This window comes from Chiloscyllium punctatum, chromosome 28 (assembly GCF_047496795.1).
Source record: "Chiloscyllium punctatum isolate Juve2018m chromosome 28, sChiPun1.3, whole genome shotgun sequence".
NCBI classification, from domain to species: domain Eukaryota; kingdom Metazoa; phylum Chordata; class Chondrichthyes; order Orectolobiformes; family Hemiscylliidae; genus Chiloscyllium; species Chiloscyllium punctatum.
Genome location: NC_092766.1, coordinates 24,978,017 through 25,005,232, shown reverse-complemented (window position 1 = coordinate 25,005,232; position 27,216 = coordinate 24,978,017).

The window sequence follows — 27,216 nt, the reverse complement described above, 5'->3', positions numbered from 1 at the left end:
CTGACCCATTAACACCCCCTCAGTCCCATCACGATAGTTAAACTAGTAGAACTTATTTTCGACAGATCTGTCAAACAGCACAGAAATATCCTGCTCAGTGTGGTTCCAGATAGCTACCCATGTCGAGATGGTACTGTGTGGTGGAAATGTCACTGGATTACCATTCCAAACCAGGGTAATGCTCTGGCAGCTGATGGAAGTTAATAACAATTAATAAAATATTGAGATCTAAAATCTAGTATCAGTAACGGTGACACTGAAATCAATGTCAATTGCAAACTCCAATTTGCTTCACCAATGTACTTTCAGGAAGTGAATTCTGGTCTGGTGAATTCCATGCATTCCTGGTCTGGCCTAAACGTGACTCTAGACACACATACATGTGAAACATTTTAATAGTCTCTAAAACGGTAAAGCAAGACACGAAATTGCATCAAACTGCTCCGAGGTTTGGAAGGATAAAACTAACAGAACACCCAGCACCAGCCTCAGTCTCAGAAAAGGAAACGGGAAACACAGTCTTGTTGACCCTACAGAGGCCTCCTCCCTAACATCTGAGAGCTTGTGACAGCTGTACTCCACATGCCTTCCGATCGGTTTAGTGACGAGAAATCCATATTTATATTCAGTGCCTTGTGTTCCACAGCTTATGTGGGAGAGAAATCCCTAGAGTCACCAGTCTCTGAGTGCAGACATTTATTCTCATCTCAATGCCTAACCTAATACTGTGGCGCCTTGTTTTAGATGTCCAAGCCAGGGGAATTATCAACCCTGCTTCCAATCATTTTCACCCTGTCAGAGTTTTCTATGTTTCACTGAGATCTCCATTCATTTTCCTAATTCCCATAGAATACAGTCCCAGTCGCCCCAAACGCTGCTCTCCCAACAAGCCTGTCATCCCAGAGGTCAGTTGGGTCATCCTTCACTGCTCTCCCTCAATGTCAGGTTTGTCCTGTATTAGGTTAGGACAGTAAAACTACACAAATACTGCACAATGTTCAAGATGGGCTCTCACCAAGGCCCTGTACAGCTGCAGTAAGACACCCTTACTCCTGTAAGTCAAGCCCCTAAAAATGAAGGTCAACACACCATTTATCTTCCTGACTGCTTTCTGCTCCTGCAATATTGCCTTCAGTGACTGGTGTGCAATGAGATCCAGATCCTTTTCAATGTTACAGTTCCCCACTTGGGTCTGTGTACACTGGTCAGCATGCCAATGCCATTCCCAGTATTGACTTCTGCCTTCAGAACTCACTGCCTTGCACTGACCTCGGAGGTCACAGCAGGAAAATAAAAAGAACATAAATCCCTTTAAAGACCAACATGTTTCATCTAATCCCATTTCAAATGATAGGTTGCTGTTCTATTGTTCCCAGTCAAAGTACACACCGTCACATCTTCATCTGCCACGTGTTTGCCCATTCACTCATCTTGTCTCAGTCACCTTGGAGCTTTTTTATATCCTCCTCGCCCACTAACAATCCAAAATTGTTTAATGCTGTCAGCAGACTGAGAAATATTGCATTTGATTCCCTCAAATAAATGCTTGACATGATCCTTCCACGTCAAAACTGTTCTGTGCTTCCTGTCAATTCTCCTCATCTAAAACCATGTTCATATTTTAGTCCCAATCCTGTTACATTTGAGTTTGCTCACTAGGCCATAGCTTTTTATCAACATCTTTCAGGCAATCTAAATGCATTGCATCCATTTTTTCTCTGTATGTATTGGCCAGTCAATTTCTCAACTATGATTCCCATTTCATGTTGACCCATTATATAAGAACGTACAAACTAGGAGCAGGAATAGGCCATTGGGCCCTTCAAGCCTCCGCCACCATTCAATAAGATAATGGCTGATCATTTCATGGCCTCAGGCTCACTTACCCGCCCAATCATAATCCTTAATTCCTTTACGGTTGAAAAATTATCTGAGTTTAGATTAGATTACTACAGTGTGGAAACAGGCCCTTCGGCCCAACAAGTCCACACCGCCCCGCTGAAGCGCAACCCACCCATACCCCGAACCGACACTACAGGCAATTTAGGATGGCCAATTCACCTGACCTACACATCTTAGGACTGTGGGAGGAAACCGGAGCATCCGGAGTAAACCCACGCAGACACGGGGAGAACCTGCAAACTCCACACAGTCAGTCGCCTGAGGCGGGAATTGAACCCAGGTCTCTGGCACTGTGAGGCAGCAGTGCTGACCACTGTGCCACTGTGCCACCGTGCCGCCCACATATTCATTGACAAATCCTCAACTATTTCACTGGACGAAGAATTCCACAGATTCACAATCTTCTTGGTCAAGAAGTTCCTTCTCAATTCAGTCCTAAATCTGCTCCATCTAATTTTGCAGCTTTGCCCTGTTGTCCTAGTTTCACGTGCTTCTGGAAACATCCTTTATATTTCTATCTTATCTACTCCCTTCGCAAATATATATGATTGTATTCTTTCCTCCCTCATTCTTTCAAATTCCAATCAATGTATAATTCCAATCTATTCAATCTCTACTCATAACCACCCCCCCCCTCACCTCTGCAACCGACCTAGCGAGCCTCCTCTGCATCCATTGTAGTGCCAGTTTTTCCTTTCTCAAGTAGGGAGTCCAAAACTACACGTACTAGAGATGTGGTCTCTCACCATCCTGTCCAGCTGCAACATAATCTCCTTGCTTTTACACTCAATCCCTTTTTCAATGAAGAACAAAATTAAATTTGCCTTGGTAATGTCCTGCTGTCCCAGCAGACCAACTTCTGTGATTCATGCACAAGGACACCCAGGTCCCTCTGCACAAGAGGATGCTGCTTTTTAAAAAAACAATTCAAGTAAGAGTCCTCTTTACTATTTTTCCTACCAAAATGGACAATTTCATATTTATTATAATTGAACTCCATCTGCCAGACCTTGGCCCACTAACTTCAACTATTTATGTTCCTTTGTAAAGTTTAACAGTCCTCTGCACACTTTACTCTGCCACTCATTTTAGAATCATCTGTAATCTTCGAGACACTACACGTGGCCCCCTATTCCAAATCATCTATGCAAGCTGTGAATAATTGCGGTCCCAGCACTGATCCCTGAGGCACTCCACTAGTCACTGATCAGCAACCAGAAAAACAATCATGTATTCCCACTCGTTGCTTCATGTTAGTTAACCAATCCTCTATCCATGTTAATACATTGCCCGTAATGCCACACCTTACACAGCAGCCTTTTTGGCGTCACTGCATCGAATGTCTTTTGGAAATCTCAGTACACCACACCTACTGGGTCCCTGCAGTTGTAATGTCTTCATAGAATTCCAGTAGGTTAGTTACACGTGTCCTGCCTTTCATGAACCATCACTGTGTCTGCCCAACGGGACAATTTCGATCAAGATGCATTGCCATTTAATCCTTGATTACAGATTGAAATATTTTCCCCTACAGCTGTTATGCTAACCGGTCTATAATTCCCCACTTTTTGTCTACCTCCTTTTTTAAACAGTGGTGTGTGAACTTGTTTTCCAATTTGCTGGAATTGCATCATAGTCCAGTGAATTCAGAAAAATGTCCACAAGTGCAGTTGCTATTTCTCTCATCACCTCTGCTAATACCTTGGGATACATTCTATCAGGGCCAGGAGACTTATCTACCTTTGGCTCCATTAGCTTGCCCAACACAATCTCTGTCTTGGGAATGGTTGTTTCCAGGTACTCACTTACCTTCCACTCTGACAATTGCTGGTATGTTATTAGTGTCCTTCATTGTGTAGACGGACTAAATAACTCTTCAACTCCTCATCCATTTCCTCATATCACTTTACTGGATACCCCTTCTCTAAAGGACAATTGCTTACCTTAGCATTTCATTTCGTTTTGTATATTTATAGAATATTTTGCAATCTGTCTTCATATTCTGAGGTAGTTTACTCTCATAACCGATCGCATGGGTCTTGATATCTTTCTTTGTTGCTTTATTTGACATTTAAAGTTTTCCCAATCTTCTACTTTCCCACTGGTCTTTGCCATTATTATACCATTTATTTTAATTTGATAGTCTCCCTTTTTTCCTGAGACATTTCCGGCAGATTACCCTTTTCCTGCAGTCCTTCCAGTTCACGATTAAATGCTGTTGCTGACAACGTTGAAAGATTGCTTTGAAAACCTTCCACTGTTCATTAACAGTTCCACCATAAAGTCTTCACTTCCAGCCATCTTTAGCCAACTCCTGTCTCATCCTACTGTAATTTGCTTTGGTTATACACAGGACCATACAAAGGATTTTACCTTCTCACCTTCTATCTGTTTTCTAAATTCAACCATACTTTCAATCCAATAATTTATCTCAAAACATTTTTTTACTAATTTCATTCTTTTTTTTCTGACGAGAGTTAGTCTTCCCAGTCTTGCTGGTAAGATTTAATTTGTTTCGTTTGTTTCCTTCTGTGAAGACAGAACTGAAGTAGTTGCTTAATAGTTCTGCAATTTCCCTGCTCTCATTTTCTATTCTCTGGATTGAGAGTATAACGAAGCTGCACTTGTTTTCTCTCTTTTTTTTCCATTGACAGTTCACCTTATAACTCTTATTAATGTTGTCTTGAGAAACCCAGCAATTCATGTCCACACCATATAATCACAGGAGCATAGTCTCTGCACCGTCAGAAATACAGCACACTCTACATTAGACCCACTCTCCTACATCAGGCCCATAGCCAGGAATGTTATGACACTTTACGAGCTCGCCTAAGTAGGTTTTTAACAGTTATGAAGTTACCACGATAACTCCCCTCTCAGGAAGTACATTCCAGACCCCAACATGTTCTGGGTGTAAAGCAATCAGCAAATCATCTCTACATCTCAAACCTTTCGCTTTATAAGTGTGCTCACTTGTTCTTGGCCCACTGACAAAAGGAACAGCTGCTGTCTATCCACCCGGTCCATGTTCCTCATAATCTTATCCTTCTGAGTCACATTCCACTCAGAATTCTCTGCTCCAATGCAAACAATCCGAGCTTAGCCAGTCTCTCTCCATAGATGATATGCTCCATCCCAGAGAACATCCTGGTGAATCTCCTCTGCATCCCCTCCAGTACAATCACATCCTTCCTGTAATTTGGCTGCCAGAACACCCCACAGTATTACATCTTGGCCAAACCAAAGTCCTGTATTATTATTGTAATCTATGTCTCGATGTGTAAAAGTTATATTTACTACTCTAAACGCCTTGTTAACTCCACTATTACCCTGTCCAGTCCCAATCAGGAATGTGTGGAGAAGCACTCTCTGAGCTTCCTAGTGTGCTGCCATTAATTGTGTACTCCCCTGTCTGGTTCATTCGTCCAAAGTGCAGCACCTCATATTTATCTGGGTTACATCCATCTGCCATTGATCTGCTTATCTGGCCTTTCCATCTGTAGTTTTCTGTAACATAAGACCTACCCCCTCACTGCCAACCACCCGTGTAATCTTTGTGATCAATGCAAACTCACATAACACACTTCCCCACGCCCTCCACTTTAATATATACATTATTTATGAGTATCACAAATAATAAGGGTCACACCATTGACCGTACACTATACTATACCACTGGACACTGATGTCCATTTACACAGTTTCCAGAATCACCCTCTGTGTCCTGCCATAAAGACATTGTGAATGTCACTTACCAAGTTACCATTGATACCATGAGATTTTACTCTCTTTATCAGTCTCCCATGTGGGGCTTTGTCAAAGGCCTTGCTGAAAAAAAAACATACGCTCAACCTTCTCGAAAGAAGATCAATAAACTTCGTTCGGCATGACTCCCCTCTCATGACTATCCCTCTCTAAATGAAGATCCATTTTCTCCCACCCTGTTTTCCCCAATAGTTTCACTGACACTGATCTGATACTCACTGATCTATAGTTCACTTGTCTACCTGCACCAACCATTCCTGTAAAAGGTATTCTGCGTTCCTCTGGCCCCTACGCTGTGACCAGAATTTACTTAAACATTTGGGTCAGGGCCTTGCTCCGACAGCAGTTTGTGGTACAACACAGCCAGACCTGTGGACTTGTCCAATTTTATACCAGCCAAAACCACCAATCCTTGCTCGTATTTCATTTAATCTGCTCACGAGTTTCCCAGTCGATCTTCTTGAACTATACCTCGTCCTTCTCCTGCGTAAAACAGATGTGAATCTCTTATGTCACAATCTATCAATGTTCTCCAGCTTCGCACACTGATTATCCTCTTGGTTTCTAATGGGCTCTAATTATCCCCTGGTTATTCTGTCCTACTTGAAGTCCTTGTGGAATATCTTAGTATGCTCACTAATCCTGCTCGCACTTTTCAATGCCCCTATGTTCTTCATTCCCCTCTGTGTGAATTTTGTAAAGCTTCATTTCGATCACCTCTCAGTCTCTGAAAATCTACAGAATACAGGCGGAGTTCCCTCATCGGACAATCTTGCCATCCGAGGGGTTAATCTAGACAATGTACAGCCAGTATATGTGGTCAGTATGTTTTACTTAGATCAGAAAACCAAAACTGTACACAATACTCCAGGTACAGTCTCACCAACACGATGTGTCACTGGTGCAGAACTTCACTTCTATTCAGAGTGAATTACTACAGAAGCTGGGATCTGTACTGAACCAATGCGAGAAAGCACAGCGAGTTAGACAGCATCCGTGGAGAGAAAGCACAGAGCTCTTCATTGCCTATAATCTGATTCTCTTCAAACAAAAGGAAACTTAACTTTACCTTCCTTAATTTACATATGTTCTTACCAAGACAATGTGCTTTATTGTTTTAGGTCTAAATTATAGTATGAATTCTTGAAAAATCCTCCTGATATCCAACTATACCATATCTACTGGTTCTCCATTGTTTATATCGACAAGTGACATCTTCAAGCAAAATTTTTGTAAATGTTGCCTTCCCTTTCAGAAATCTAGCATCATTCTCTAGACGTTTGCTATAACTTTCCACGTGTCCAATATCACGTTCTTTACAATAAATTCAAACAGATTCCCCACTGTGAACAATAAATTAACTGGTCTTTAGTTCACCATTCTCCCTCTTCTTCCCTTTGTAAATCCTTGGAATGCATTTATAACCTTCCACCTGAATACGGAAAAATACAGTGGATCCCAATGCAATTATTTTGTCCATTTCAGCTATCTCTGAAACTCTGATATGAAGAACTTTTGGTCTGTCAGACTTATCAATACAGTTATGTTTTCAAATGCTACCTGGTCACTGATATGAATGATTTTAGTCTTCAGTTACACAAGTCCCATTGTCACTTGGTATTTCTGGGAGATTTTCTGGCCCTTCCTCCGTGAAGACAGACATAAAATAACTGGTTAGTTTCCCCCTGTCATTGTTTCTGTTCACCACAATAAATTGTCTTGTCCACACATTCACTCTTCCACATTTGACCTTGCTTTTATTTTCCTTTCAAATATTCATGGCAGTTTTTCATCAGTCTTTTTGCTTCTGGTTAGTTTGTATTCCTGTTATCTTTGTACTTTATTTTTCAGTTTATCAATCGTCTTTTGTTGCGTCCACAATTTCAATGAATCCACAATATATGACCCTTTTCTAAAGCACTTTCTTCGATCTAATGTAATTTTTAACTTCTTTTGTTCACCATCGTTGAGTCACCTTTGACTTTTGCGATTTATGCCTTGGAGGGATATATGTATATTTCAGACCTTACAGTAAATAACATATATTGCCTGTCTTTCATTAAGTCAGTTTAATGTATTTTCCAAATTCTCTAAAGCCAACTTTATTCTCGTAACTTATTGTCTTCCACAACCCAGGTATATACCCGTAATATTAAAAAAAAACTGCTTGTATTCAGACGTCATGTAAAATTCAATATATTAAAATCACTATTCTCCAAAGATCCTCGAGAGCAAAGTATTCGATTTGCTCTTCTGATCACACAACACCAATTCCAAAATTGCCTGATCAACAGCTCGGTGCTCAACATACTACTAAAGCAACCTGGCTCATACACACTCATGAAATCCATTTTCCCAAAATTAACATTCACTTGGGTAAACACTGGTTAGATTAACTTGAAGCTGCCCATTATTACTGCAGTACCCCAAACCCTGTATGTCTTATTTCCTGTTTTATAACATACCCCACAATTGAATTGCAGCTTTCACTTTGATACATAACTCTCATGAATGTTTGCTTCTCCTTGCTGTTTCTGAGATCACCTCAACAGATTCTGTGGAAGCTGAGTGACGTGGGCTCTGGCGAGGTTAACGGCAGATTCAGACGAGATGTTTGGCGAGGCATATCTCAACATGAATATTATCTCACCACATCTTAACCGTTCTTCTCAAGCGGCATTGTGAGATTTTCTCCAGATCTCCCGTTATGCTGGTGTAGTAGAGAAGGACAATGATCTTCCAGCAATGCTGTATATTCGCCAGAGAGCAGAGACTGCTCTAACCTGGGTGAGAACCTTACAGCAGGCTGGTAAAGTGCTGCTGCTGCTGTACAGGATCTTCGTGATCACATCCGAAGTAATGCACACAGATTTAATCTCCTCACCGTGGAAAGGATGTTGGAATGAACTCAAAGATTGTTCCCTCAACGGACTTCTGCAACAAAGGTGTTAATCGTCGAATCTCTCCAGTGTGGAAGCAGGACGTTTGACCCATCGACAACACACTGACTCTTCGAAGACCATCTCATCCAATCCTCACCACCTACCCCACTTAGTCTTTATAACCTGGCATTTTCCACGACTGATGCGCCTAGCCTCCACATTCCGGGCATTATGGGTAATTTAGCTTGTCCAATCGACCTAACCTGCACATCTTGGGGCTGTGGGAGGAAGCTGGAGACTGAAATTGAACTAGGATCGCTGGTGCAGTGAGGCAGCAGTGCTAACCACTGAGCTACCCAGTGTGGGCAACAAAACTTACCTCCATAGTTCAGCCCTTGAAAAGTGACATTTGAGCAGGGAGATTCCATAGGTCCCCAAAACTCTCACTGAGCGACAGGTGGAGGATATTGAGATATTGAATGGCTTGGTCAGGAACAGGAACAGGACATGCAAGTCCATTGAGACTATAATGTAGGAACACCAGGAGGACATTCAGCCCAGCGAGTGTGTAAAGCAGGAACAGAGTGAGTCCAATCAGCCACTCATGCCTCTTACATAGCAATTCGAGCAAATCTTTTACAGCCTTGTGCCTGTTACACAGGAATTATGAAAGGGAACATAATCGTTATAGAAAGGGAAGGACTTCAAATAACCAGCTTCACTCGGAAATGAAAAGTGGTGAGAAAATTATTGGGATTGAAGACAAATTGTTAGGATATGTTATGAAGGAATTAATAACAGGAGATTTCCAAAGTAAAGCCACAATCCAGCATATTCAACATAGTTTTATGAAGGATAAATCATGCTTTAATGATTTGACTAACTTTTTTTAAAAAGGCGTAATGAGCAAGGTGGATAATGGGGGTCCTATAGATATATTATATCTGGACTTCCAGACATCAGTGCGTAACGTGTCTTGAAAAAGGTTAATATGCAAGACAAGAACACATGGGATTAAGAACAATTTACTTGCTAGGGGAGAGGATAAGCTAACCAGTAAAAGCCATGATATGTAGCCACTGCTTTTGGACTGGATTGGACAAGGTCAAAAATCAAACGACACCAGGTTATAGTCCAATGGGTTTATTTGTAAACACAAGGTTTCCTTGCGCTGCTCCTTCGTCAGGTGCAAGAGGGAGAGATTACCTTAAACACAGATGTTATAAGGAAAAGACCAAAGGGCTGTACAACTCATGAATTTTACACACCTAAGATGGCTCTTAAATACTTAATCAGTTAAAATGGAAATGCAAGTTTGATTGGTTAATTTGCAAATTGCCGAATTTATTTCAAGTCACTGCCTGGAGATACCTTCAGGTATTATCGATGTAAATGAAGCAACACGTGCGGTCAGACAATGTATTCTAAGCGTGAGGCCTTGTTTGGACTCTGTCTGTGTCTTGACCTGGAGTTAGCCTGGTTTTATTTACAAAGTACGATTTATAAAATAACACATTGACTGAATGTCTGCAAATTGTATGTTTTGGAACAAAATAAAATGCATCTGCAAATACAAATGGGAAAATGTAAATTCAAGCCACAGATTTATATGTGCATTCGTGTGTGTGCGTGTGCATATGTATGAGAGAGGGGCGTGTCTGTGTGAAGGGGAGAGGGAGACATTGTGTGTATGTCAGAGACAGTGAGGTGGAGTGTGGGTGTGAGTGTGGGAGGGAGAGAGAGTGGCTGTGTGTGCATGTGTGTGTGACAGAGTGGAGTACGTGTGTGAAATGTGAGGGGTGTAGTGCGAGTGTGTGTGAGGGGCAGAGAGGGAGAATGTGCATCAGTATATGTAACGGGGAGAGTGAGAGGGTGTGCTTATCCAGCCTAAGACACAAACAGATACGGCAACCCTCTGTCTCTGAAATTTGAGCTAATTTTGTATCCAACTGACTTTCATATGAACCAATCTTGTTAAACAGATGACCATGCACAATGTTATTCAACGTCTTACTGATGTCAAGATCGACAATGTACACCACTCCATCTCAATTAATCTTTTTAGTCGCTTCTTCAAAGAAATCTCAGTCAAGTCAGTGAGACACAATATTGCTTGCACAAAGCCATGTTTACTATCCTAAATCAATCGTAACCTTTCAAAATGCGTGAAATTCCAATGACTCATAATCCTCTTCAACAACTTACCCACAACTGACGTCAGGCTCACTACCTTTTCCTTATTACCCTTCTTAAATCCTTTGAGTAATGGCACCACGTTAGCCAACCTTCAGTCTTCCGGCACTTTACCTGTGGCTATTATTAATAGCAAGGGGCCCAGCAATCACTTCCCCAGCTTCTCACAGAGTTCTTGCGTACATCAATAAAAGCCAGGACATTTTCCTTCTTTTGCATGTTTTAAGACCTCCAGTAGCTCCTCTGTAATACAGACACTTTCCAAGATGTCACGAGTATTTTCCCAAGTTCTCTAACTTCCATATCCTCCTGCACAGTAAATACTGATACAAAATATTCGTTCAGTACCTCCTCCATTTCCTGTGACTCTGCACATGGGCAGTCTTGCTGATCTTTAAGGATGTCCTATTCTCTCTACAGTTACTCTTTTGTCCTTGACGAATTTGTAGAATTCCTTTGAATTCTCCTTAACTCTGTTTGCCAAAGCTATCAAATGTCCCCTTTTTACGCTCCCAATCTCCCTATTAACTATACTCTTGTTGCCTTCAGACTCTTCTCGTGATTCACTTTAAATCAGGAATTAAGAGGCTAATAATGACCATTCCGATTGTCGGAAAAGTCCATCTGGTTCACTGACACCTTTTAAGAAAACAAACTGCCATTCTTACCTGGTCTGGCCTACAAGTGACTCCAGACTCACAGCAATGTGGTTGACTGATAACTGCCCTCTGGGTAATTACGGATGGGTAATTGATGCTTGTCTAGCCTGGGACACCTTCATACTGTGAATGAATTAAGAAAAAACCCTCAATTCCTGCTGTCTATATCTGACATATGCTTCCCGTTTATTCATGACCAGAGCCTCAATTTCTACAACGCTCCAGCATTCCTTACACGCACCAGCCTTACCCTTCATCCTAATAGTGCCATTATGTCTCTGTATTCCTGAAATCTCATTTCTGAAGCCTTCCCCTTCCCAACTGACCCCCTTTTCTGAGAATATCTGTCCCAATCGATTTGGAAAATTATTGGTTAAATCCTCAAAATTGGTTTTCCACAATTTAGAACTTTAAGTTTTAGACGTGGTTCATCCTTTTCCATCTCGATTTTAAAACTAATAGAATTATGATGACTTGCCATAAAGTGCTCCGCCACTGATACCTCAACCACCCCCTCCCCACTGCCTTATATCCCAAGGGTAAGGTGACGTTTAGCTCCTTCTCTGTGATGGAGAGCATTGGTCAAGCAGCTGCAGCGTTGTAACTGGGATTGGGGTCAGCAGAGTCTTCGACTCATTGGGTTGATTCTAACAATAATTTGTCTCAGTGACATTTTCATTGAGTGTGACAGAGTGATGTTCTGCACGAGGCTGAACTAGTTTCCTGGTGCTGTCTTATCTAACTCAACTAATTATCTACCCATCTCACCCCATGGCATCCCTCTCATTCAATGCCAGCCCGATTCTCCCACCTATCATGGCTCAGCATCGCCCGTATATCCCTGGATATTCTGTGATCCCTGGCACTGGTGCCATCTTTAAAAGGCCAATGGGCACACGATTGAGCATTCTCTGTTTGGAGCTGCCCTGCACAGGTTACCCTGAACATGGCAGATAAGTGGCAATTATACCACGGTTTGTCGACAGGGGCACAGAGGTCCTGGTGGATGGACTAGTCCAGACAAGGACAATTCTCTTCCCAGAAGGGGCCACACCACCAGACCCACCGAGCATGGTCTGAGCTCAGTGCAGTCTCTGTGGTCTGAAGGAATGTCCAATAATACAGGACAAGCATCAATGACCTTCCCCTCTCTGTCAGGATAAACCTCACCTTATATTGCCGGCTCCCTCACACTCATTGTATATCTGCTATAGCACCAAGCCCCGATCAAGTCTCATGCTCCCTCACTGCTGCATGTAGCACCATCCCTCTCTCTTTCCCCTCTACTATATCTCCCTTACTAATAGCACTGCATGGATACAACACTGTTGACTGACTCCCTCTGGACACACCACCATCTCCCACCTGCACACCTCACCAACCCCCCATCTACACCAGCGCTTTCAGGACGGTCACCCATTCCCACCCTCACTCTATCCTTCTCCGACTCCTATTCCAGGAGAAACAGCTTGGAATAGGACAGAAAGGGCAAAGCCGGGTGCTGGAGTGTCCGATGTCACCAGTACGTCTGCAAAAGTCGTCAGAGAGCTGCCTACTTTGATCTCTTCCATACAAGTAATGCAAATCCACACAGAGTAAGGACATTCCAAGATTTTTAACAAATACTTGGGAAGGAAGAGCAAATTAGTTCCTCGTCAATATGACATGCAACTTGGAAGATAACTTGCAGAGATCGCGTTTTCCATTGTTCCCATTTCCATTGCAGAATTTTCTCTCATTACCATTAACCACAGTTTTGCTCAGGGTCTTTGTTTCCACCCTCAGTCAAGTCCTGCTTCGATTGAAAGGGAAGTCACTCTGACCTCAACCCACATTACATGGGAAGATCAGTTGAAAGAATAAAGTGCAAAAGACAAGAACACTGTTTGTTAGAACAATGTCCTCGCAATGTTCAAAAGAAAATTGATACATGGTCTTACGATTCTGTCAGACGTTGTTTGTCCTGTTGGTGATGACTCTTTTAGGTTAAACATTGTGTCAGACGGACAGGAAGAAGCTCCAATCTGTACCAATCGTGAACAAAACTATCCTGTTCACCGTGCATCAGACAATGGCAAACATCCTATTGTCTGTTGCTATTGGACAGTGATCATTCCAAAGCCACCATTCACTGATGACCAGTAGAAACACATAAATTAGCAGATTCCAGCATCTAGTGTGAGAGGAAAAAGGGAAAGGGACGGTCAGGGGACGTGGTGTGACAAACTGAGCGAGAAGTGTAAAGGGAGATGGTCAGTGAAAGGGTATGTAGCATCATAATGGGCAATGCAAGTGAAGTCGGAGGGTAAGGAATGTGTAGGAAGGGAGGATGTGGTGTGCCGAAGGCGCATCAGTGGCAGGAAAATCATATAGTTGTAAAAGTGAGATTGATGGACAATCAAACATCACTGTTCAGGAAAATAGGGATCTGGCTTCCTTTGAAAATGATTTATCATACTTTTTTATTAACACTTGATTCTTGTTCACATTGTACATTCACTCTGCATTTTTGTATCTCTATCAAATGCAGACAGCATTCTCCTTTTCTGCAATGCATTATTGCAACATGATGTCACTTTTTAAAACAATATTCAGAACGATGGGTCCTTGTTCGTTTAATTTGCTTCAAATCCAACGTAGAAATGAGAACGTGAATTGATCTTCTATAGTGTGTTTATAATGTAGAAATTAATTTAATCTTTATCCTCATCCCTCCAGCTCTTTGAAATAAAATTAATGAATGAGCCTGCGTCCATCCTGCACATGAAAAGAAAAATCTTTAGCTCTAACTATTGCAGCGAATTTCTTACAGAATAAGCTGCAGGCCCACATCGAATTGAACTGTCACAGTGCACAGTGCCAAAATCTATTCCAAAATTAATGATATACAAGTCTTATGAATAATACATGCAGAGTGGTGGGGTGTAAAAGCAGAATTCAGCTCCATTTCCAAAATATTATTTCTGACTTCCTCATTAAAGGCCTCAACTGCATCACGCTGTAAATTCACCAAAATATGAAAAGCAAGAGACTGGAATTCCCAATTCTTCCTCTGCAACAGATCTGTAGAACAGGGGTAGAAAATCAAGGTTTGTATCTGATATTCATAAATAGAACATAGAACATTATAGCGCAGTACAGGTTCTTTGGTCCTCGATTTTGCGCAGCCCTGTCATACTAATCTGAAGCCCATCCCACCTACACTATTCCATGTACATCCATATGCCTGCCCAATGATGGCTTAAATGCACTTAAATTGCTACCACGGTTGCAGGCAAAGCATTCCATAATATTACTACTCTCTGAGTAAAGAAACTACCTCTGAGATCTGTCTTATACCTAACTCCCATAACTTTAATGTTGTGTAACCTCATGTTTGCCATCCCCACCCTATCTAACCCTCTGATTATCTTGCATGTCTCTATTAAGTCACCTCTCAACCTTCTTCTCTCTAACAAGAACAGCCTTAAGGTCCTCAGCCTTTCCTCGTAAGACATTCCTTCCATACCAGGCAACATCCTAGTAAATGTCCTTGGCACCCTTTCCAAAGCTTCCACATCCTTCTTATAATGTGGTGACTAGAACTGTTCACAGTACTCCAAGTGTGGCCGTACCAGAGCTTGTGCAGCTGCAGCAAAACCTCCTGGTTCTGGAAATCAATCCCTCTATTAATAAAGGTCTAAACACTGTTTGCCTTCTTAACAACCCTGTCAATCTGGGTGGCAATTTTCAGGGATCTGTGTGGTTGGACAGCGAGATCTCTCTGCTCATCTGCACTCCGAAGAATGCTACCATTAGCCCAGTACTTTGCATTCTGATTACTCCGTCCAAAGTGTATCACCTCACACTTGTCCACATTAAACTCCATTTGCCACCTCTCAGCCCAACTCTGCATCCGACCTCTCTGCAACCTACTACATCGTTCGTCACTATCCACAAACTAACTGACCTTAGTGCTGTCCACACATTTATTAACGCACCCTTCTAAGCCCTCATCCAGGTCATTTATAAAAATGATGTACAGCAGTGGACCCAACACCGACGCTTGCGGTACGCAGTTAGTAACTGAACACCAAGATGATAATATTCCATCAATGGCAACCCTCTGTTTTCTTTCAGAAAGCCACGACCTACCCTTCACAAAACCGTGCTAATTGTCCCTAATCAGATTATTCTTTTCTAGATGGTTATAAATCCTATCTCTTATAACTTTTTCCAACACTTTAACAACAACGGATGTGAGACTCACTGGTCTGTAATTACCAGGCTTGTCTCAAATACCCTTTTTGAACAAGGGAACCACATTTGCTATTCTCAAGTCCTCAGGCACTATTCCTGTAGACAATGATGATTTGAAGATCAATGCCAAAGCTGGCAATCTCTTCCCTTGCTGCCCAGAGGATCCTAGGATAGACCACATCCGGCCCAGGGGACTTGTCTATTTTCACACTCTTCAGTAGTTCTCATACGTCTTCCTTATGAACCTCAATCTCTTCTAGTCTAGATGCAAATATTTCTGTATCTTCCTCGCCAACATTTTCACTTTCTATAGTGAACACTGTCGAAGTATATTCATTTAGTGCTTCCCCTATCTTCTCTGACTCCACACACAACTTCCCAATATTATCCTTGATTGGTCCAAATTTAACTCTCGTCATTATTTTATTCCTGACATACCTATGGAAAACTTTAGGGTTAACCCTGATCCTATCCGCCAACAACTTCTCATGTTTCCTCCTGGTTCTTCTGAGCTCTCTTTTTAGGTCTTTCCTGATTTCCTTGTGACCCTAAAGCGCCCTGAGTTTTCACATTTTGGCCCAACATAAGCCTTCTTCTTCTTCTTGACCAAGGGGTCCACTTCCTTCGTAAACCACGGCTCACGCATTCTATATCTTCCTCCCTGCCTGACAGATGTATACTTATCTAGGACACGCAGGAACTTTTCCTTGAATAAGCTCCACATTTTTAATGTGCTCATCCTTCCCCATTATACGCTTCCTAAATCTTTCCTAATTGCATCGTATTTTCCCTTCCCCCAGCTGTAACACTTGCTCGGTGGAGTACACCTATCCCTTTCCATCACTAAAGTAAACCTGACAGAATTGTGATCGCTGACTCCAAAGTGCTCACCTGCTTCCAGATCTAACACCTGGCCAGGCTCGTTGCCCAGGAGTAAATCTAAAGTGGCTTCGTCCCTTGTAGGCATGTCTACAAACCGTGTCAGGAAGCCTTCCTGCACACACTGGACAAAAACTGACCCAACTATCGTACTCTTAGATTAGTGATCCCAGTCAATATTTGGAAAGTTGAAGTCCCCCATGACAACTACCCTGCCTCTCTCACTCCTATCGAGAATCATCAATGCTATCCTTTCCTGTACATCTCTGGGACTATTTGGAGACCTACGGAAAACTCCCAGCATGGTGACTTCTCCTTTCCTGTTTCTAACCTCAGTTAACGAATCCCCAAATATTCTTTCTACAACTGTAATATTGTCCTTGATCATCAACGCCACACCTCCCTCCTCTTTTACCATCTTGTCTGTTCTTACTAAAAATCTGAATCCCGGAACATGCAACAGCCATTCCTGTCCCTGCTCTATCCATGTCTCCGTAATTGCCACAAAATCAAAGTCCCAGGTATCAACTCACGCTGCCAGTTCACCCACTTTATTTCGGATGATCCTCGCGTTGAAGTACACACACTTCAAACCAGGTTCTCGCTTGCCAGTGTCAGATACTTGATTTTGGAACTCCCTACTCTCGTCCTCTTCTGTACCTGTCCTACAATTTGGGTTCCCATCCCCCTGCTGTATTAGTTTAAATCCACCTTAATAGCTTTAGCGAATTTCCCACCCAGGATATTGGTACTCCTCTGGTTTAGATGAAGACCATCCTGCTTGTAGAGGTCCCACCTACCCCAAAAAGAACTCCAATTATCTAAAAACCCGAAACTCTCCTTCCTGCACCATCCCTGTAGCCACGTGTTCCAACTCCTTTCTCTCCCAACTCCTCACCTCACTAGCACATGGCACAGCCAGCAAACCAGAGAAAACAACTCTGTTTGTCCTAGCTCTAAACTTTCATCCTAGCTCCCTGAATTTCTGCCTCAAGTCCCCAACTCTCTTTCGACCTATGTCGTTGGTGCCAATGGGGACCACGATTTGGGGCTGCTGTCCCTCCCCCAGGAGGATCCCAAAAACATGATCAGAGACATCACTGACTCTGGCACCCGGGTGGCAACATACCAACCGTGAGTCTCTCTCGCCGCACAGAACCTCCTATCTGTCCCCCTAACTATTCAGTCCCCAAGGACTACTGCTCTGCTCCTCTTCCCCCTTCCCTTCTAAGTAGCAGGTGCCCCATTGCTTTCCCCTCGTAAGTCACCCCCCAACATTATCCAAAATTGTATATTTATTGTTGAGGGGAATGGCCACAGCGGATCCCTGCACCACCTGCCGATTCCCTTTCTGTCCCCTAACTGTCACCCATCTGTCTTTTTCTTTTATCTGGTGAGTGACTACCTCTCTGTAAGTCCTGTCAATAACCCCCTCTGCCTCCCGAATGATCCGAAGTTCATCCAACACCAGCTCCAGTTCCCTAACGCGGTTTTCGAGGGGCTGGTGTTGGATGCACTTCCCACAGATGTAATCAGCACGGGCACTAGTGGTGACCCTTACTTCCCACATTCTGCAAGAGGAACATTCCACTGCCCTAAACTCCATTTCCACTATTGTAACTCGCGAAGTGACTACTAAAAAAACAGAGCAGGAAATATTCTAGTTCACGAGTAGTGTCTCTGGTAATGCAACCACGCAAATATAAACTGTTCTACATACCCTTCCCAGAAGTCTTTTGCTCTCTTCTTCCTCGCTGGCCTGAAGGTATCAAGTTTAAATATACTTACCGGCATTCCCGACAATCACCTTGCACCAACGTCACCTCCTGCCGGCTCCCCCTCTCGCTGCTCCGAAATGATGATGATATTAATGTGGGAGATAGGGTGGTGGGTGGAGAATGAGAAACAATGTTGTGGATAACACAACGATAGGACGAATGGGACATGGTGAGGAGGTATGTGTTAGGTTACAGGAGGGTAAACATTGATCTGGCCATCGGAACAATCAATGACCGATAAAAATTAGCAGGGAAAGATGTGAGATGCTGCACTTTGGAAGAAGTAACAAGACAAGAGAGAATTCAAACCATGAAGATAGGCTAGTCTTGCTTTTGGATCAGAGAAGGGCGAGGGGTGAACCTGACAGAGGTGTATAAGAGCATGAGAGGTATGGGCAGAGTGAACAGACAGCAGCTGTTCCCCTTAGTCAAAGGGTCTAAAACAAGGGACACATGGTTGAAGTGAAAGCAAGATATTGAGAGAGGATTTGGGGAATCTGTTTTGAACCCAGAGGACGGTTTGTGTCTAGAATGCATTGCCTGGGAGGGTGTTTCAGGAAGGTAACCTCACAAACTTTATAAAGCACTAGCATTAGCACTGGATGGTGCAGACACGATTGGCCGTGTCTTTATACATGATTCCATGTGGTGGCAGCCATGAAAGCTCTGATACATTCTGAAACACTAACCAACGGTACTTGTTGGTTTGTTCTGGCGAACGGTGCTCAGTAAGTGGCGAAATAACAAATCAACATCATCCCATGGAGTATCAGCACTTACTCAAGCTAGGACAGCCCAGCCATCTGTTAATATATCCAGGATAATCACATGCTCAGTGCAAGCATCGTCCAGCAAAAGCAATAACATCATTCTTCTGTTTGACACCATTATTTTAAGGACACCAATAACATAGACACAGACTTCCGTTCATTACTAGAAAGACTTGTATCTGTAAGGTTGCTATTTCTCAGAAAAATAATAAACGCCATCCTTTCTGTTTGATTTGACAATGACTCAGTTTTCGTGTTTTCCTGCGAGCTATTCATTACAGCATGGTGGCTTGTTAACATTCCATCCACCACCAGTAATATTTACTCCCAGCTGACCCAGCACATGAGTTGCACTTCTGGTACTCCATCCGACCAGCCACTTGGACGGACCAACACCAACTGGACTGGAACGTCTCAAGGGCAATTAATGCTGGTCTAGTTCCTTTAAAATTCCAAATGAATTGAAACGACAATTGGATTTACTATATTTACTGAAAAATGCAAAGTCTGTTTTTATTCATCTGATGAGTTTGCCACTGTCTTTATCGTTGCGTTATCTATGTCCATGAAACCATTTTGTGCATAAAAGAACAAAAAACACTCAGGTCACAGATAGACTCATAGGGTCATCGAGATGGAGAGCATGGAAACAGACCCTTTTGTCCAACCCGTCCATGCCGACCAGATATCCCAACCCAATCTAATCCCACCTGCCAGCACTCGGGCCATATCTCTCCAACCCCTTCCTTTTCATGTACACATACAAATGCTTCTGAAATGTTGCAAATGTACCAGCCTTCACCACATCCTCTGGCAGCTCATTGCATACACGTACCACCCTCTGCGTGGAAACGTTGCGCCTGACGTCTCTTTTATATCTTTCCCCTCTCACCCTAAACGTATGCCCTCTAGTTCTGGACTCCCTGACCCCAGGGAAAAGACTTTCTCTATTTATCCTATCCATGCCCCTTATAATTTTATACACCTCTATAAGGTAACCCCTCAGCCTCTTATGCTACAGGGAAAACAGCCCCAGCCTGTTCAGCCTCTCCCTGTAGCTCAGATCCTCCAACTCTCTCAACATCCTTTTAAATCCTTTCTGAACCCTTTCAAGTTTCACAACGTCGTTCCGATAGGAAGGAGAACAGAATTGCACGCAATATTCCAACAGTGGCCTAACCAATGTCCTGTACGGCCGCAACATGATCTCCCAACTCCTGTACTCAATACTCTGATCAATAAAGGAAAGCATACCAAACACCTTTTTCACTATCCTATCTATATGCGACTCCACTTTCAAGGAACTATGAACCGCCACTCCAAGATATCTTTGTTCAGTAACACTCCCAAGGACCTTACCATTAAGTGTATAAAAAGACAATGCAGCATTTCAGCAAAAACGGCCAGGGCATAGCAGGCTATAAGTCTTCAGGTAACTGAGAATAATGTACATTGGTGTTTTCTGGCTGGCGTAGATGTATTGGGCTGAAGGGCCTGTTTATATGCTATATGACTATCACTTTAATTGTTGAAAATGCCTCACTATTTCCAGAGCTTGAGAGCATCAAGTGCTGAGGAATGCAATCTCCAAGGTCACACAGCACATCGACCTGAAGCTATATCATTCTGCCTTCTCTATCAAATGGATCAGAACCCCATTTCTCTCTTTGTGACATACCTGTTAGTGTTCCTGCACCACAAGAACCCCTGGGGTTTATCACCATATTCTGAATAGAAATTACACATAGGCAACAGAATGCTGGCCACGCTAATGAAACTCACCTCGCAACAAGAACTGAAAGGAATGAGCAGAATTCAAGTTATCCATTCGACCCAATCTGATTTCTAAAGCAGTTTCAAGGCAGGCTTTCATTTTGCCCGATGCTCCTGACCTTTCTCCAAAACCACGAAACTTCCCTGAGTGCTTTTGAGTGCTGTTTAAAAGTCACATATGGAAACCTGTGCCCAGAAATCTGAAAGAAAATGTCTCCATGTTCATGAGAATCATCTCATAATTTTTTCAGTATCTCAAGTCAACAGAAATGCTGAAAGTAGCATCAGGGGTAAGTCAGCAATACAGCTCAGTCATGTGATAGGATCGTGGATGATCTGATTGTGACATCAATCACACATTCCTCCTATGCCCTTACAATGTTAGTGCGTCATTGTTAGTAAAGAATCTGCCTGCTTCTGCCTTAAGAATATTCAATGTTTTATCCTCCATTGCTATCTGGGAAGAGAGTTCACAAATGCACGACACTTTGAGAGGATTTAAATTTCCAACATCTTCTTAACTGAGATAACCTCCAGTTTCATAGTTCATCCCTTCCTGGTAATCTCTCACACAAGCTGAAATATGGTTTCAGAGTTCAACATGAAAATACTACTTAAAATATCCTGGGGTCACCAAGATCACATGTTGTTCGACTAAACTCCAGCAGATTCACAGTCAGTCAGTTCAAGATTTCCACACTGGAGTCAGTTGAGTGAATCTTATCTGGACTGATTTGCATGTCAGTATGACCATTGATCTCTCGATGTGGTCTCGCTACTACTCTACAAAACTGAAGAAATTTTTCCCGAATGTTGAATGTATTCTCTTTCCGAAAATGTCTACATTTATCTTACCACCCACAACACTTTATGCACACATAAAATGTTTATTTTGTAATCCAGGTGTCCGGTTCTTCTGCGCCTCAAGCCAATCTCTCCATTGAAATCATACACTGCCTTTCGTTTCAACCCGCCAACATCTTTGAGCGCACAGACAATACATCATACAATACTCCATACGACAATATTTTTCTGTTCACTTGACCCACCTTAATCGCCTTATAGACTCAAGTCCTCTTCATATGATGTTTTTCTAACAGTTTCAAAAGTCTGCATTCTTCCATAGCACACAGAGAACATTTGGCCAAAGAAATAGATTGTGGCCACATTCCAATGGAATTGACAATGTAATATTTTTAATTAATGTCAAACCAAGAAGTTGTGACAATGCTAAAGTGTTTTGCAGTCCGATCACTCAGTTCCCAAAATTCAAAATAAGGACAGATGGTGATTAGAATTGAGGGACGACAAAGGTGAAAAACCATAGTTGGAGTTATGTACACGTCCACAAACCGTAGTTAGGAGCAGGGGCGGATGTCACATCAGGATGTAGAAAAAATGTGTAGATAAAGCAAAGTTACAGTGATAGGGAGGAATTCAATATGCAGGTGCACTGGGAAAATTAGGTTGGCAGTGGTTTGCAAGGAAAGGAATTTGTAGAATGTCAACGAGATGGCTTTTTGGAGCAGCTTATGGTGCAGGCAACGAGGGAACGGGCAATACCGGATTTAGAGCTGTGCAATGAGGCAGACTTGATAAGGGGGCTTAAGGTAAAGAAACCTTTATGAGGCAGTGATCATAATATCATTGAACCTACTCTACAATTTGAGAGGGTGAAGGTAGAATCAGAGTTAACAATATTACCGCTGAATAAAAGCAACTTCAAAGGCATGAGGGAGGAACAGGGTTACATTGACTGGGAGATTAGGTTAGCAGGAAAGGCAGTGGGACAGTAATGGCGGGACTCAACCAGGGTTTGGCACAGTTGTTGGCCCAAGGGCGACATTCCATTGTATCATTCATGTCCAAATTCAGGTGGGTATTGCAGAGTCTGTAGCTGTCAGGTTTTCTTTGCAAACTGTCTGTGGGGAGCTGCAGCCTATCTGGATTCTGCAGCATATGGATTAGCAGAGAGTTTACTCAAGGCTGGGATCCATTTCCGAGCGTGCTTTAATCATTGTTCATTTTTAGAACTCCTTGGTAAGTTTATTAATGTCCATCATGTGTTCATTGTTCCTGCTGGTTTATCCAGTCAGAAAGACAAATACAGCGATGGTATTTATTTTGAGATGACTTGAATATTAAAGCAGGGAAGGATTTATGAGGTTTTCCAAGGCTCTGATCATACCATATTTGGAGCATTTTGCAATAGCATCATTTAAGATATATCTCGACAGATACAAGAATGGGCAGGTAGCAAAGGGATACAGACCCTCAGAAAATATGGGACAGGTTTAGACAGAATATGTGGATCGGTTCAGGCTTGGAGGGCTAAAGGGCTTGCTCCTGCGCTGAAATTTTCTTTGTTCTTCCTTCTGTATTTATCATTCTAAAAATCGCAATTTTTCAACTTATTGTATGTTACAATGTAATAACATAAACTGTTTATTTATTTGACAGTGCATGCTAAATTATTGTCATTTCTAAATTCGAGTCAGAGAGTCATAGAGATGTACAGCATGGAAACAGACCCTTTGGTCCAACTCGGCCATGCCGACCAGATATCCCAACCCAATCTAGTCTCACCTGCCAGCACCCGGGCTATATCCCTCCAACCCCTTCCTTTTTATATACCCATCCAGATGCCTTTTAAATGTTGCAAATGTATCAGCCTCCACCATTTGCTCTGGCAGCTCATTCCATACACGTACCACCCTCTGCGAGAAAACGTGGCCCCTTTGGTCTTTTCTATCTTGCCCCTTTCACCCTAAACCTCTGCCCTCTACTTCTCGATCCCCACCCCCACCCCAGGGAGAACACCTTGTCTATTAACCCTATCCATGCCTCTCATGATTTTATAAACATCGATGAGGTCACCCCTCAGCCTCTGACACTCCAGGGAAAACTGCCCTAGCCTATTCAGGCTGTCCCTACAGCTCAAATACTCCAACTCTGGCAACATCCTTGTAAATCTTTTCTGAACCTTTTCAAGTTTCACAACTTCCTTCCGATAGGAAGGAGACCAGAATTCCAAGCAATATTCCAAAGGAGCCCTCACCAACCTCCTGTACAGCCGCAACATGACCTTCCAAATCCTGTACTCAATCTCTGACCAAGAAAGGAAAGCATACCAAACCCTTTCTTCACTATATTATCTATCTATGACTCTACTTTCAATGAACCTGTACTCCAAGATCTCTTTGGTCAGCAACACTCCCTAGGACATCACCATTAGGAGTATAACCCTTGCTAAGATTTGCTTTCCCAAAATGCAACACCTCACATTTATGTAAATTAAACTCCATCTGCCACTCCTAAGTCCATTGGCCCATCTGATCCTGTTGCAATCCGAGGTAATCTTCTTTGCTGTTCTCTGAGCCTCCAATTTTGGTGTTATCTGCAAACTTACTAACTATACCTCTTATGCTCACATTGAAATAATTTATATAAATTATGAAAAGTATTGGACCCAGCACCGATCCTTGTGGCACTCCACTGGTCACAGGCCTCCAGTCTGTAAAAAAATCCTACACCACCACCACCCTCTGTCGTCTACCTTTGAGCCAGTTCTGGATCCAAATGGCTAGTTCTCCCTCTATTCCATGACATCTAATCTGACTAACCAGTCTCCAATCGGGAACCTTATCGAATGACTTACTGTAGTTCAAATAAATCATATCCACCACTCTGCCCCCATCAATCATTAATGTTACTACTGAAAAAAATTCAAAGAAGGTTGTGAGACATGATTTTCCACTCACAAAGCCACGCTGACTATCCCTACTCAGTCCTTGCCTTTCCAAATACATATACTGGATTAGTGGTGCTGGAAGACCACAGCAGTTCAGGCAGCATCCAACGAGCAGCGAAATCAACGTTTCGGACAAAAGCCCTTCATCAGGAATAAAGGCAGTGAGCCTGAAGCATGGAGAGATAAGCTAGAGGAGGGTGGGGGTGGGGAGACAGTAGCATAGAGTACAATGGGTGAGTGGGGGAGGAGATGAAGGTGATAGGTCAAGGAGGAGAGGGTGGAGTGGATAGGTGGAAAAGAAGATAGGCAGGTCGGACAAGTCAAGGAGGCAGTAACTGAGCTGGAAGTTTGAAACTAGGATGAGGTGGGGGAAGGGGAAATGAGGAAGCTGTTGAAGTCCACATTGATGCCCTGGGGTTGAAGTGTTCCGAGGCGGAAGATGAGGCGTTCTTCCTCCAGGCGTCTGGTGGTGAGGGAGCGGCGGTGAAGGAGGCCCAGGACCTCCATGTCCTCGGCAGAGTGGGAGGGGGAGTTTCCAAATACATGCACATCCTGTCCCTCAGGATTCCTTCCAACAACTTACCCACCACCACTGTCAGGCTCACTGGTCTATAGTTCCCTGGCTTGTCCTTACCAAATTTCTTAAACATTGGCACCACATTCGCCAACCTCCAGTCATCTGGCACCTCACCTATCACTCTCGATTATACAAATATCTCAGTAACAGGACCAGCTGTTCCCTGGCTTCCTATAGAGTGCTCTGTACACCTGATCAGGTTCTTGGCATTTATCCACTTTTATACCTTTCCAGACATCCAGCAAATCCTCCTCTGTAATATGAACATTTTTGAAGTTATCACCATTTATTTCCCTACATTAGTTCCAGCAATATAGAACCAACCTAATTGTTTTCAGAGATGATGCAATTATTGTTCAGTTGAATAACTGTAGTTCATATCTCATCATTGCCCAATTCACAAACATGGCTAACTCCAAATCATTTTTCAGGTCAGTAAACCCACCATGTTGCAATCATGACCGACATTAAAAATGGATTCCAAAAGGCCTGAATTCAGGCACCGTGCCACTGGACCCCACAGCTGCCTGTGACACTGAGTGAGATACTGGCCTGCTCCAGAATCTGACCAGAAAGATTCCAACCTGGGTCAGGACAATCAGGAGGTCGGAGTGGAGGCGGAGACACATCAAACGCTGATTCTCCTGCTCCTTGGATGCTGCATGACCTGCTCTGCTTTTCCAACAACACATTTTTCAGCTCTGATCTCCAGCAGCTGCAGTCCTCACTTTCTCCTCAGGACAATCATTCAAACATTCGTTCAAAGGAAATCATTTGGATTCCATCTTGGGCAGGAGGAAACTAGCCAACAGGCTATCAGTCATCATTTACGATGAAAGGCGTTTGCCCGAAACGTCGACTTTCCTGCACCTCGGATTCTGCCTGACCTGCTGTGCTCTTCCAGCACTGCTGGACTCTGGTTTCCACCATCTGCAGTCCATTTTTTTAATGATCAATGTTCCTAGTGTAGTTAGAAATACTGTCTAAATTAGATACTAATGTTTGGTCAGGAACCAGGGTCTTACAAATTCATCTTCGTCAGAGCATGACCCAGAGAGCATTGTATGGACATGGAGTGTCAGAATCACATGGTATTGGTTATGGTGCTGACATCTGGCATGTTCCCCATACTTCCTACATCTTCTCCCTAGTCCAGACGCTGTGTGAACATGTTCACAAATGACAGCTTTCTGCAGCATCTTGTGTCTCATAGTGAATCCTCTGAAATTATATCCAATAAATGTACCTTCACATTCACCAGCATCAAATTAAAAGTGTACCTGCCTGTGGATGGTCAGATATTAATACATTGGTCACCCAATAGAATGCATCTGAAGAAACCAGGAGCTAACGACAAGCCAAAAATCAGTTTAATAACTAAACTTGGTGGATTTTGTCTGGTCGAGGTATCCACACATATTGTGCTGGCACTCAGCTGACTGCATCCATGCACACCATAACTGGAAGTCTTGGCCTCACGCCCCTTCCAGCTTCCTGACCTCACACACCACACTCTCTCACACATTCACCAACTGACGAGAATCCACCAGCTGAGAGAAACTTGGAACATAGAACAGTACAGCACAATAAGAGCCCTTCAGCCCTCAATGAATTGCCGACCTTTTATCCTACTCTAATATCAGACTAACCTACATAACCTTCAATGCATTAGCTACCATGTGTGTATTCAAGAGTCTACTTAATTATCCCTAATGTATCTGACTCTATTTCTAACACTGGCGGTGCATTCCAACCCCACCATACTTTGTGTAAAGTAGCTATCTCTGACAGCCCCCCGAAACCTTCCTCCAAAACCTCCCCACAACCTTAAAATTACGCTCCTTGTGGAGAGCAATTTCTGCCATGGGAAAAGACTCTGGCTATCCAATCTTTGTCTCATAACATTTGTACACCTCTATCAAGTCAGCTGTCATTCCTCTTCGCTCGAGGGAGAAAAGCCCTGGCTCCCTCAAATTTTCTTCCTAAGATTTTCAAAGTTTGTGCGAAAAGATGCAGTCCAGACCAGGCAGCATCCTGGTAAATCTCTT